The sequence below is a fragment of the Schistocerca serialis genome, unplaced genomic scaffold, assembly GCF_023864345.2.
Source record: "Schistocerca serialis cubense isolate TAMUIC-IGC-003099 unplaced genomic scaffold, iqSchSeri2.2 HiC_scaffold_366, whole genome shotgun sequence".
Classification (NCBI taxonomy): Eukaryota; Metazoa; Arthropoda; class Insecta; order Orthoptera; family Acrididae; genus Schistocerca; species Schistocerca serialis.
In genome coordinates this window covers 23233-34944 of record NW_026047940.1, presented here as the reverse complement: position 1 = coordinate 34944, position 11712 = coordinate 23233, and the positions used below count along the sequence as shown (strand labels likewise).

At 55.6% G+C, this 11712-nt stretch overlaps 18 non-coding genes across 18 annotated transcripts; all 18 read left to right on the top strand.

The window, feature by feature from the left end:
• The first annotated feature begins 161 nt into the window (after positions 1-161).
• On the top strand, positions 162-243 carry Trnal-aag (transfer RNA leucine (anticodon AAG)). The gene has a single exon. It is a non-coding gene; the product is annotated as a tRNA-Leu (tRNA).
• Positions 244-323: 80 nt separating this feature from the next.
• On the top strand, positions 324-405 carry Trnal-cag (transfer RNA leucine (anticodon CAG)). Its single transcript has one exon. It is a non-coding gene; the product is annotated as a tRNA-Leu (tRNA).
• A 1081-nt stretch (positions 406-1486) lies between these two features.
• On the top strand, positions 1487-1568 carry Trnal-aag (transfer RNA leucine (anticodon AAG)). Its single transcript has one exon. It is a non-coding gene; the product is annotated as a tRNA-Leu (tRNA).
• Positions 1569-1648: 80 nt separating this feature from the next.
• On the top strand, positions 1649-1730 carry Trnal-cag (transfer RNA leucine (anticodon CAG)). Its single transcript has one exon. It is a non-coding gene; the product is annotated as a tRNA-Leu (tRNA).
• A 1083-nt stretch (positions 1731-2813) lies between these two features.
• Positions 2814-2895, top strand: Trnal-aag (transfer RNA leucine (anticodon AAG)). The gene has a single exon. It is a non-coding gene; the product is annotated as a tRNA-Leu (tRNA).
• A 79-nt stretch (positions 2896-2974) lies between these two features.
• Positions 2975-3057, top strand: Trnal-cag (transfer RNA leucine (anticodon CAG)). The gene has a single exon. It is a non-coding gene; the product is annotated as a tRNA-Leu (tRNA).
• Positions 3058-4140: 1083 nt separating this feature from the next.
• On the top strand, positions 4141-4222 carry Trnal-aag (transfer RNA leucine (anticodon AAG)). Its single transcript has one exon. It is a non-coding gene; the product is annotated as a tRNA-Leu (tRNA).
• Positions 4223-4302: 80 nt separating this feature from the next.
• Trnal-cag (transfer RNA leucine (anticodon CAG)) lies at positions 4303-4384 on the top strand. The gene has a single exon. It is a non-coding gene; the product is annotated as a tRNA-Leu (tRNA).
• A 1083-nt stretch (positions 4385-5467) lies between these two features.
• Positions 5468-5549, top strand: Trnal-aag (transfer RNA leucine (anticodon AAG)). The gene has a single exon. It is a non-coding gene; the product is annotated as a tRNA-Leu (tRNA).
• An 80-nt stretch (positions 5550-5629) lies between these two features.
• Positions 5630-5711, top strand: Trnal-cag (transfer RNA leucine (anticodon CAG)). The gene has a single exon. It is a non-coding gene; the product is annotated as a tRNA-Leu (tRNA).
• A 1083-nt stretch (positions 5712-6794) lies between these two features.
• On the top strand, positions 6795-6876 carry Trnal-aag (transfer RNA leucine (anticodon AAG)). The gene has a single exon. It is a non-coding gene; the product is annotated as a tRNA-Leu (tRNA).
• Positions 6877-6956: 80 nt separating this feature from the next.
• Positions 6957-7038, top strand: Trnal-cag (transfer RNA leucine (anticodon CAG)). Its single transcript has one exon. It is a non-coding gene; the product is annotated as a tRNA-Leu (tRNA).
• A 1083-nt stretch (positions 7039-8121) lies between these two features.
• Positions 8122-8203, top strand: Trnal-aag (transfer RNA leucine (anticodon AAG)). The gene has a single exon. It is a non-coding gene; the product is annotated as a tRNA-Leu (tRNA).
• An 80-nt stretch (positions 8204-8283) lies between these two features.
• On the top strand, positions 8284-8365 carry Trnal-cag (transfer RNA leucine (anticodon CAG)). Its single transcript has one exon. It is a non-coding gene; the product is annotated as a tRNA-Leu (tRNA).
• A 1083-nt stretch (positions 8366-9448) lies between these two features.
• On the top strand, positions 9449-9530 carry Trnal-aag (transfer RNA leucine (anticodon AAG)). Its single transcript has one exon. It is a non-coding gene; the product is annotated as a tRNA-Leu (tRNA).
• An 80-nt stretch (positions 9531-9610) lies between these two features.
• On the top strand, positions 9611-9692 carry Trnal-cag (transfer RNA leucine (anticodon CAG)). The gene has a single exon. It is a non-coding gene; the product is annotated as a tRNA-Leu (tRNA).
• Positions 9693-10775: 1083 nt separating this feature from the next.
• Trnal-aag (transfer RNA leucine (anticodon AAG)) lies at positions 10776-10857 on the top strand. The gene has a single exon. It is a non-coding gene; the product is annotated as a tRNA-Leu (tRNA).
• Positions 10858-10937: 80 nt separating this feature from the next.
• Trnal-cag (transfer RNA leucine (anticodon CAG)) lies at positions 10938-11019 on the top strand. Its single transcript has one exon. It is a non-coding gene; the product is annotated as a tRNA-Leu (tRNA).
• The last annotated feature ends 693 nt before the right edge of the window (positions 11020-11712 follow it).

Genomic DNA, 11712 nt, shown 5'->3' with positions numbered 1-11712 from the left:
CACGCGATGCCGCCGCACCAGGGCGCTGGCAGCTGCCTGTGTAGTTAATCTCTATTCGAAAAGGGCAGTCGTTTGAGGTGCGATGTTCGAGCAACCAGTCGCAACAGATCAGGAAGCTGTGTCGTGCACTGCATTCTACAAATGCCAGGAACACTGGTGTAGGTAGCGTGGCCGAGCGGTCTAAGGCGCTGGTTTAAGGCACCAGTCTCTTCGGAGGCGTGGGTTCGAATCCCACCGCTGCCAATTTTTACTTCTCGTTTTTGTGCCATTGCGGTGTGTTCTCGTGGGGTAGAACGCAGCTCCTGTGACCGCCGCGTCGCGTAGGTAGCGTGGCCGAGCGGTCTAAGGCGCTGGTTTCAGGCACCAGTCTCTTCGGAGGCGTGGGTTCGAATCCCACCGCTGCCAACGTTTTCCGTCTCGAAAACAGGAGCACTGATTTCCCGCGAAGGAAAAAGCGCAGCAAAGCGTGAGCGTCGCTTTCTTAAACTGTCGTAGCACAGTGGTGCGTGGTGTAACAACAGGATTCACCGGCGCAGTTTGGTCTCATGATTGCTGGCGTTCGTCTCCACGAGATACGTCCCGAGCATGCCGTTCTACGAAGTGGAAACGTTAATTTTTGCAGTTGTCGTCAAGTAGCGGGTGGACGCTCGCCGAGTTTGTTGGACGAGTGCTTGTGTCGTTATCCGGTGTCGTCTGGTGGCTGGGATGCCTGGCTCTCGCCCAGGAGGCCTGGGTTCGATTCCGGTACCGGAAATGCACATTTTATTGCTCCTCTTATGCGACTTGTCCCGACTTAGCTCGACTGACGCTCCGCTGACGCTTGCAGAAAACTACGTAAAATATGATTCGCGGCCACAAGTGACGGCGAGAGAGATGCGACATCTGTCCACCTCTTATCCGGGCACATACCTGCGGCCAACAGACTTGGAGGACTGCAAGACATTGCCACGGGGGTTGAATGCAGCTAACCACTCTGCTCAGTGTCCATCAGCGCGGGCACGTTCGTTTGCCAGTATGCATATAATGGAGACCGCGTCTGACACAGCTGTTGCGAGACACAGTCGGCCGAGCTTTGCTGTGCACAGCCACTTGCAGTCGCGAGAGTTGAATTCCGCGGTGGCTCCGTGGCCGTGATCGTCTAGTGGTCAGGACATTGCGTTGTGGCCGCGACAACCCAGGCTCGAATCCGGGTCACGGCACTTTTTAAAGTTCTGCCTTGCTGTCGCTGCAATGACGATAGTGACCCAGTGATTGAAATCACGGTGCCCTCCTGATTTTGTGCTCATGTTCCTCAGGCTGCAGGTGGCACTACCGAATCCTTATAAACACGCGATGCCGCCGCACCAGGGCGCTGGCAGCTGCCTGTGTAGTTAATCTCTATTCGAAAAGGGCAGTCGTTTGAGGTGCGATGTTCGAGCAACCAGTCGCAACAGATCAGGAAGCTGTGTCGTGCACTGCATTCTACAATGCCAGGAACACTGGTGTAGGTAGCGTGGCCGAGCGGTCTAAGGCGCTGGTTTAAGGCACCAGTCTCTTCGGAGGCGTGGGTTCGAATCCCACCGCTGCCAATTTTTACTTCTCGTTTTTGTGCCATTGCGGTGTGTTCTCGTGGGGTAGAACGCAGCTCCTGTGACCGCCGCGTCGCGTAGGTAGCGTGGCCGAGCGGTCTAAGGCGCTGGTTTCAGGCACCAGTCTCTTCGGAGGCGTGGGTTCGAATCCCACCGCTGCCAACGTTTTCCGTCTCGAAAACAGGAGCACTGATTTCCCGCGAAGGAAAAAGCGCAGCAAAGCGTGAGCGTCGCTTTCTTAAACTGTCGTAGCACAGTGGTGCGTGGTGTAACAACAGGATTCACCGGCGCAGTTTGGTCTCATGATTGCTGGCGTTCGTCTCCACGAGATACGTCCCGAGCATGCCGTTCTACGAAGTGGAAACGTTAATTTTTGCAGTTGTCGTCAAGTAGCGGGTGGACGCTCGCCGAGTTTGTTGGACGAGTGCTTGTGTCGTTATCCGGTGTCGTCTGGTGGCTGGGATGCCTGGCTCTCGCCCAGGAGGCCTGGGTTCGATTCCCGGTACCGGAAATGCACATTTTATTGCTCCTCTTATGCGACTTGTCCCGACTTAGCTCGACTGACGCTCCGCTGACGCTTGCAGAAAACTACGTAAAATATGATTCGCGGCCACAAGTGACGGCGAGAGAGATGCGACATCTGTCCACCTCTTATCCGGGCACATACCTGCGGCCAACAGACTTGGAGGACTGCAAGACATTGCCACGGGGGTTGAATGCAGCTAACCACTCTGCTCAGTGTCCATCAGCGCGGGCACGTTCGTTTGCCAGTATGCATATAATGGAGACCGCGTCTGACACAGCTGTTGCGAGACACAGTCGGCCGAGCTTTGCTGTGCACAGCCACTTGCAGTCGCGAGAGTTGAATTCCGCGGTGGCTCCGTGGCCGTGATCGTCTAGTGGTCAGGACATTGCGTTGTGGCCGCGACAACCCAGGCTCGAATCCGGGTCACGGCACTTTTTAAAGTTCTGCCTTGCTGTCGCTGCAATGACGATAGTGACCCAGTGATTGAAATCACGGTGCCCTCCTGATTTTGTGCTCATGTTCCTCAGGCTGCAGGTGGCACTACCGAATCCTTATAAACACGCGATGCCGCCGCACCAGGGCGCTGGCAGCTGCCTGTGTAGTTAATCTCTATTCGAAAAGGGCAGTCGTTTGAGGTGCGATGTTCGAGCAACCAGTCGCAACAGATCAGGAAGCTGTGTCGTGCACTGCATTCTACAAATGCCAGGAACACTGGTGTAGGTAGCGTGGCCGAGCGGTCTAAGGCGCTGGTTTAAGGCACCAGTCTCTTCGGAGGCGTGGGTTCGAATCCCACCGCTGCCATTTTTACTTCTCGTTTTTGTGCCATTGCGGTGTGTTCTCGTGGGGTAGAACGCAGCTCCTGTGACCGCCGCGTCGCGTAGGTAGCGTGGCCGAGCGGTCCTAAGGCGCTGGTTTCAGGCACCAGTCTCTTCGGAGGCGTGGGTTCGAATCCCACCGCTGCCAACGTTTTCCGTCTCGAAAACAGGAGCACTGATTTCCCGCGAAGGAAAAAGCGCAGCAAAGCGTGAGCGTCGCTTTCTTAAACTGTCGTAGCACAGTGGTGCGTGGTGTAACAACAGGATTCACCGGCGCAGTTTGGTCTCATGATTGCTGGCGTTCGTCTCCACGAGATACGTCCCGAGCATGCCGTTCTACGAAGTGGAAACGTTAATTTTTGCAGTTGTCGTCAAGTAGCGGGTGGACGCTCGCCGAGTTTGTTGGACGAGTGCTTGTGTCGTTATCCGGTGTCGTCTGGTGGCTGGGATGCCTGGCTCTCGCCCAGGAGGCCTGGGTTCGATTCCCGGTACCGGAAATGCACATTTTATTGCTCCTCTTATGCGACTTGTCCCGACTTAGCTCGACTGACGCTCCGCTGACGCTTGCAGAAAACTACGTAAAATATGATTCGCGGCCACAAGTGACGGCGAGAGAGATGCGACATCTGTCCACCTCTTATCCGGGCACATACCTGCGGCCAACAGACTTGGAGGACTGCAAGACATTGCCACGGGGGTTGAATGCAGCTAACCACTCTGCTCAGTGTCCATCAGCGCGGGCACGTTCGTTTGCCAGTATGCATATAATGGAGACCGCGTCTGACACAGCTGTTGCGAGACACAGTCGGCCGAGCTTTGCTGTGCACAGCCACTTGCAGTCGCGAGAGTTGAATTCCGCGGTGGCTCCGTGGCCGTGATCGTCTAGTGGTCAGGACATTGCGTTGTGGCCGCGACAACCCAGGCTCGAATCCGGGTCACGGCACTTTTTAAAGTTCTGCCTTGCTGTCGCTGCAATGACGATAGTGACCCAGTGATTGAAATCACGGTGCCCTCCTGATTTTGTGCTCATGTTCCTCAGGCTGCAGGTGGCACTACCGAATCCTTATAAACACGCGATGCCGCCGCACCAGGGCGCTGGCAGCTGCCTGTGTAGTTAATCTCTATTCGAAAAGGGCAGTCGTTTGAGGTGCGATGTTCGAGCAACCAGTCGCAACAGATCAGGAAGCTGTGTCGTGCACTGCATTCTACAAATGCCAGGAACACTGGTGTAGGTAGCGTGGCCGAGCGGTCTAAGGCGCTGGTTTAAGGCACCAGTCTCTTCGGAGGCGTGGGTTCGAATCCCACCGCTGCCAATTTTTACTTCTCGTTTTTGTGCCATTGCGGTGTGTTCTCGTGGGGTAGAACGCAGCTCCTGTGACCGCCGCGTCGCGTAGGTAGCGTGGCCGAGCGGTCTAAGGCGCTGGTTTCAGGCACCAGTCTCTTCGGAGGCGTGGGTTCGAATCCCACCGCTGCCAACGTTTTCCGTCTCGAAAACAGGAGCACTGATTTCCCGCGAAGGAAAAAGCGCAGCAAAGCGTGAGCGTCGCTTTCTTAAACTGTCGTAGCACAGTGGTGCGTGGTGTAACAACAGGATTCACCGGCGCAGTTTGGTCTCATGATTGCTGGCGTTCGTCTCCACGAGATACGTCCCGAGCATGCCGTTCTACGAAGTGGAAACGTTAATTTTTGCAGTTGTCGTCAAGTAGCGGGTGGACGCTCGCCGAGTTTGTTGGACGAGTGCTTGTGTCGTTATCCGGTGTCGTCTGGTGGCTGGGATGCCTGGCTCTCGCCCAGGAGGCCTGGGTTCGATTCCCGGTACCGGAAATGCACATTTTATTGCTCCTCTTATGCGACTTGTCCCGACTTAGCTCGACTGACGCTCCGCTGACGCTTGCAGAAAACTACGTAAAATATGATTCGCGGCCACAAGTGACGGCGAGAGAGATGCGACATCTGTCCACCTCTTATCCGGGCACATACCTGCGGCCAACAGACTTGGAGGACTGCAAGACATTGCCACGGGGGTTGAATGCAGCTAACCACTCTGCTCAGTGTCCATCAGCGCGGGCACGTTCGTTTGCCAGTATGCATATAATGGAGACCGCGTCTGACACAGCTGTTGCGAGACACAGTCGGCCGAGCTTTGCTGTGCACAGCCACTTGCAGTCGCGAGAGTTGAATTCCGCGGTGGCTCCGTGGCCGTGATCGTCTAGTGGTCAGGACATTGCGTTGTGGCCGCGACAACCCAGGCTCGAATCCGGGTCACGGCACTTTTTAAAGTTCTGCCTTGCTGTCGCTGCAATGACGATAGTGACCCAGTGATTGAAATCACGGTGCCCTCCTGATTTTGTGCTCATGTTCCTCAGGCTGCAGGTGGCACTACCGAATCCTTATAAACACGCGATGCCGCCGCACCAGGGCGCTGGCAGCTGCCTGTGTAGTTAATCTCTATTCGAAAAGGGCAGTCGTTTGAGGTGCGATGTTCGAGCAACCAGTCGCAACAGATCAGGAAGCTGTGTCGTGCACTGCATTCTACAAATGCCAGGAACACTGGTGTAGGTAGCGTGGCCGAGCGGTCTAAGGCGCTGGTTTAAGGCACCAGTCTCTTCGGAGGCGTGGGTTCGAATCCCACCGCTGCCAATTTTTACTTCTCGTTTTTGTGCCATTGCGGTGTGTTCTCGTGGGGTAGAACGCAGCTCCTGTGACCGCCGCGTCGCGTAGGTAGCGTGGCCGAGCGGTCTAAGGCGCTGGTTTCAGGCACCAGTCTCTTCGGAGGCGTGGGTTCGAATCCCACCGCTGCCAACGTTTTCCGTCTCGAAAACAGGAGCACTGATTTCCCGCGAAGGAAAAAGCGCAGCAAAGCGTGAGCGTCGCTTTCTTAAACTGTCGTAGCACAGTGGTGCGTGGTGTAACAACAGGATTCACCGGCGCAGTTTGGTCTCATGATTGCTGGCGTTCGTCTCCACGAGATACGTCCCGAGCATGCCGTTCTACGAAGTGGAAACGTTAATTTTTGCAGTTGTCGTCAAGTAGCGGGTGGACGCTCGCCGAGTTTGTTGGACGAGTGCTTGTGTCGTTATCCGGTGTCGTCTGGTGGCTGGGATGCCTGGCTCTCGCCCAGGAGGCCTGGGTTCGATTCCCGGTACCGGAAATGCACATTTTATTGCTCCTCTTATGCGACTTGTCCCGACTTAGCTCGACTGACGCTCCGCTGACGCTTGCAGAAAACTACGTAAAATATGATTCGCGGCCACAAGTGACGGCGAGAGAGATGCGACATCTGTCCACCTCTTATCCGGGCACATACCTGCGGCCAACAGACTTGGAGGACTGCAAGACATTGCCACGGGGGTTGAATGCAGCTAACCACTCTGCTCAGTGTCCATCAGCGCGGGCACGTTCGTTTGCCAGTATACATATAATGGAGACCGCGTCTGACACAGCTGTTGCGAGACACAGTCGGCCGAGCTTTGCTGTGCACAGCCACTTGCAGTCGCGAGAGTTGAATTCCGCGGTGGCTCCGTGGCCGTGATCGTCTAGTGGTCAGGACATTGCGTTGTGGCCGCGACAACCCAGGCTCGAATCCGGGTCACGGCACTTTTTAAAGTTCTGCCTTGCTGTCGCTGCAATGACGATAGTGACCCAGTGATTGAAATCACGGTGCCCTCCTGATTTTGTGCTCATGTTCCTCAGGCTGCAGGTGGCACTACCGAATCCTTATAAACACGCGATGCCGCCGCACCAGGGCGCTGGCAGCTGCCTGTGTAGTTAATCTCTATTCGAAAAGGGCAGTCGTTTGAGGTGCGATGTTCGAGCAACCAGTCGCAACAGATCAGGAAGCTGTGTCGTGCACTGCATTCTACAAATGCCAGGAACACTGGTGTAGGTAGCGTGGCCGAGCGGTCTAAGGCGCTGGTTTAAGGCACCAGTCTCTTCGGAGGCGTGGGTTCGAATCCCACCGCTGCCAATTTTTACTTCTCGTTTTTGTGCCATTGCGGTGTGTTCTCGTGGGGTAGAACGCAGCTCCTGTGACCGCCGCGTCGCGTAGGTAGCGTGGCCGAGCGGTCTAAGGCGCTGGTTTCAGGCACCAGTCTCTTCGGAGGCGTGGGTTCGAATCCCACCGCTGCCAACGTTTTCCGTCTCGAAAACAGGAGCACTGATTTCCCGCGAAGGAAAAAGCGCAGCAAAGCGTGAGCGTCGCTTTCTTAAACTGTCGTAGCACAGTGGTGCGTGGTGTAACAACAGGATTCACCGGCGCAGTTTGGTCTCATGATTGCTGGCGTTCGTCTCCACGAGATACGTCCCGAGCATGCCGTTCTACGAAGTGGAAACGTTAATTTTTGCAGTTGTCGTCAAGTAGCGGGTGGACGCTCGCCGAGTTTGTTGGACGAGTGCTTGTGTCGTTATCCGGTGTCGTCTGGTGGCTGGGATGCCTGGCTCTCGCCCAGGAGGCCTGGGTTCGATTCCCGGTACCGGAAATGCACATTTTATTGCTCCTCTTATGCGACTTGTCCCGACTTAGCTCGACTGACGCTCCGCTGACGCTTGCAGAAAACTACGTAAAATATGATTCGCGGCCACAAGTGACGGCGAGAGAGATGCGACATCTGTCCACCTCTTATCCGGGCACATACCTGCGGCCAACAGACTTGGAGGACTGCAAGACATTGCCACGGGGGTTGAATGCAGCTAACCACTCTGCTCAGTGTCCATCAGCGCGGGCACGTTCGTTTGCCAGTATGCATATAATGGAGACCGCGTCTGACACAGCTGTTGCGAGACACAGTCGGCCGAGCTTTGCTGTGCACAGCCACTTGCAGTCGCGAGAGTTGAATTCCGCGGTGGCTCCGTGGCCGTGATCGTCTAGTGGTCAGGACATTGCGTTGTGGCCGCGACAACCCAGGCTCGAATCCGGGTCACGGCACTTTTTAAAGTTCTGCCTTGCTGTCGCTGCAATGACGATAGTGACCCAGTGATTGAAATCACGGTGCCCTCCTGATTTTGTGCTCATGTTCCTCAGGCTGCAGGTGGCACTACCGAATCCTTATAAACACGCGATGCCGCCGCACCAGGGCGCTGGCAGCTGCCTGTGTAGTTAATCTCTATTCGAAAAGGGCAGTCGTTTGAGGTGCGATGTTCGAGCAACCAGTCGCAACAGATCAGGAAGCTGTGTCGTGCACTGCATTCTACAAATGCCAGGAACACTGGTGTAGGTAGCGTGGCCGAGCGGTCTAAGGCGCTGGTTTAAGGCACCAGTCTCTTCGGAGGCGTGGGTTCGAATCCCACCGCTGCCAATTTTTACTTCTCGTTTTTGTGCCATTGCGGTGTGTTCTCGTGGGGTAGAACGCAGCTCCTGTGACCGCCGCGTCGCGTAGGTAGCGTGGCCGAGCGGTCTAAGGCGCTGGTTTCAGGCACCAGTCTCTTCGGAGGCGTGGGTTCGAATCCCACCGCTGCCAACGTTTTCCGTCTCGAAAACAGGAGCACTGATTTCCCGCGAAGGAAAAAGCGCAGCAAAGCGTGAGCGTCGCTTTCTTAAACTGTCGTAGCACAGTGGTGCGTGGTGTAACAACAGGATTCACCGGCGCAGTTTGGTCTCATGATTGCTGGCGTTCGTCTCCACGAGATACGTCCCGAGCATGCCGTTCTACGAAGTGGAAACGTTAATTTTTGCAGTTGTCGTCAAGTAGCGGGTGGACGCTCGCCGAGTTTGTTGGACGAGTGCTTGTGTCGTTATCCGGTGTCGTCTGGTGGCTGGGATGCCTGGCTCTCGCCCAGGAGGCCTGGGTTCGATTCCCGGTACCGGAAATGCACATTTTATTGCTCCTCTTATGCGACTTGTCCCGACTTAGCTCGACTGACGCTCCGCTGACGCTTGCAGAAAACTACGTAAAATATGATTCGCGGCCACAAGTGACGGCGAGAGAGATGCGACATCTGTCCACCTCTTATCCGGGCACATACCTGCGGCCAACAGACTTGGAGGACTGCAAGACATTGCCACGGGGGTTGAATGCAGCTAACCACTCTGCTCAGTGTCCATCAGCGCGGGCACGTTCGTTTGCCAGTATGCATATAATGGAGACCGCGTCTGACACAGCTGTTGCGAGACACAGTCGGCCGAGCTTTGCTGTGCACAGCCACTTGCAGTCGCGAGAGTTGAATTCCGCGGTGGCTCCGTGGCCGTGATCGTCTAGTGGTCAGGACATTGCGTTGTGGCCGCGACAACCCAGGCTCGAATCCGGGTCACGGCACTTTTTAAAGTTCTGCCTTGCTGTCGCTGCAATGACGATAGTGACCCAGTGATTGAAATCACGGTGCCCTCCTGATTTTGTGCTCATGTTCCTCAGGCTGCAGGTGGCACTACCGAATCCTTATAAACACGCGATGCCGCCGCACCAGGGCGCTGGCAGCTGCCTGTGTAGTTAATCTCTATTCGAAAAGGGCAGTCGTTTGAGGTGCGATGTTCGAGCAACCAGTCGCAACAGATCAGGAAGCTGTGTCGTGCACTGCATTCTACAAATGCCAGGAACACTGGTGTAGGTAGCGTGGCCGAGCGGTCTAAGGCGCTGGTTTAAGGCACCAGTCTCTTCGGAGGCGTGGGTTCGAATCCCACCGCTGCCAATTTTTACTTCTCGTTTTTGTGCCATTGCGGTGTGTTCTCGTGGGGTAGAACGCAGCTCCTGTGACCGCCGCGTCGCGTAGGTAGCGTGGCCGAGCGGTCTAAGGCGCTGGTTTCAGGCACCAGTCTCTTCGGAGGCGTGGGTTCGAATCCCACCGCTGCCAACGTTTTCCGTCTCGAAAACAGGAGCACTGATTTCCCGCGAAGGAAAAAGCGCAGCAAAGCGTGAGCGTCGCTTTCTTAAACTGTCGTAGCACAGTGGTGCGTGGTGTAACAACAGGATTCACCGGCGCAGTTTGGTCTCATGATTGCTGGCGTTCGTCTCCACGAGATACGTCCCGAGCATGCCGTTCTACGAAGTGGAAACGTTAATTTTTGCAGTTGTCGTCAAGTAGCGGGTGGACGCTCGCCGAGTTTGTTGGACGAGTGCTTGTGTCGTTATCCGGTGTCGTCTGGTGGCTGGGATGCCTGGCTCTCGCCCAGGAGGCCTGGGTTCGATTCCCGGTACCGGAAATGCACATTTTATTGCTCCTCTTATGCGACTTGTCCCGACTTAGCTCGACTGACGCTCCGCTGACGCTTGCAGAAAACTACGTAAAATATGATTCGCGGCCACAAGTGACGGCGAGAGAGATGCGACATCTGTCCACCTCTTATCCGGGCACATACCTGCGGCCAACAGACTTGGAGGACTGCAAGACATTGCCACGGGGGTTGAATGCAGCTAACCACTCTGCTCAGTGTCCATCAGCGCGGGCACGTTCGTTTGCCAGTATACATATAATGGAGACCGCGTCTGACACAGCTGTTGCGAGACACAGTCGGCCGAGCTTTGCTGTGCACAGCCACTTGCAGTCGCGAGAGTTGAATTCCGCGGTGGCTCCGTGGCCGTGATCGTCTAGTGGTCAGGACATTGCGTTGTGGCCGCGACAACCCAGGCTCGAATCCGGGTCACGGCACTTTTTAAAGTTCTGCCTTGCTGTCGCTGCAATGACGATAGTGACCCAGTGATTGAAATCACGGTGCCCTCCTGATTTTGTGCTCATGTTCCTCAGGCTGCAGGTGGCACTACCGAATCCTTATAAACACGCGATGCCGCCGCACCAGGGCGCTGGCAGCTGCCTGTGTAGTTAATCTCTATTCGAAAAGGGCAGTCGTTTGAGGTGCGATGTTCGAGCAACCAGTCGCAACAGATCAGGAAGCTGTGTCGTGCACTGCATTCTACAAATGCCAGGAACACTGGTGTAGGTAGCGTGGCCGAGCGGTCTAAGGCGCTGGTTTAAGGCACCAGTCTCTTCGGAGGCGTGGGTTCGAATCCCACCGCTGCCAATTTTTACTTCTCGTTTTTGTGCCATTGCGGTGTGTTCTCGTGGGGTAGAACGCAGCTCCTGTGACCGCCGCGTCGCGTAGGTAGCGTGGCCGAGCGGTCTAAGGCGCTGGTTTCAGGCACCAGTCTCTTCGGAGGCGTGGGTTCGAATCCCACCGCTGCCAACGTTTTCCGTCTCGAAAACAGGAGCACTGATTTCCCGCGAAGGAAAAAGCGCAGCAAAGCGTGAGCGTCGCTTTCTTAAACTGTCGTAGCACAGTGGTGCGTGGTGTAACAACAGGATTCACCGGCGCAGTTTGGTCTCATGATTGCTGGCGTTCGTCTCCACGAGATACGTCCCGAGCATGCCGTTCTACGAAGTGGAAACGTTAATTTTTGCAGTTGTCGTCAAGTAGCGGGTGGACGCTCGCCGAGTTTGTTGGACGAGTGCTTGTGTCGTTATCCGGTGTCGTCTGGTGGCTGGGATGCCTGGCTCTCGCCCAGGAGGCCTGGGTTCGATTCCCGGTACCGGAAATGCACATTTTATTGCTCCTCTTATGCGACTTGTCCCGACTTAGCTCGACTGACGCTCCGCTGACGCTTGCAGAAAACTACGTAAAATATGATTCGCGGCCACAAGTGACGGCGAGAGAGATGCGACATCTGTCCACCTCTTATCCGGGCACATACCTGCGGCCAACAGACTTGGAGGACTGCAAGACATTGCCACGGGGGTTGAATGCAGCTAACCACTCTGCTCAGTGTCCATCAGCGCGGGCACGTTCGTTTGCCAGTATACATATAATGGAGACCGCGTCTGACACAGCTGTTGCGAGACACAGTCGGCCGAGCTTTGCTGTGCACAGCCACTTGCAGTC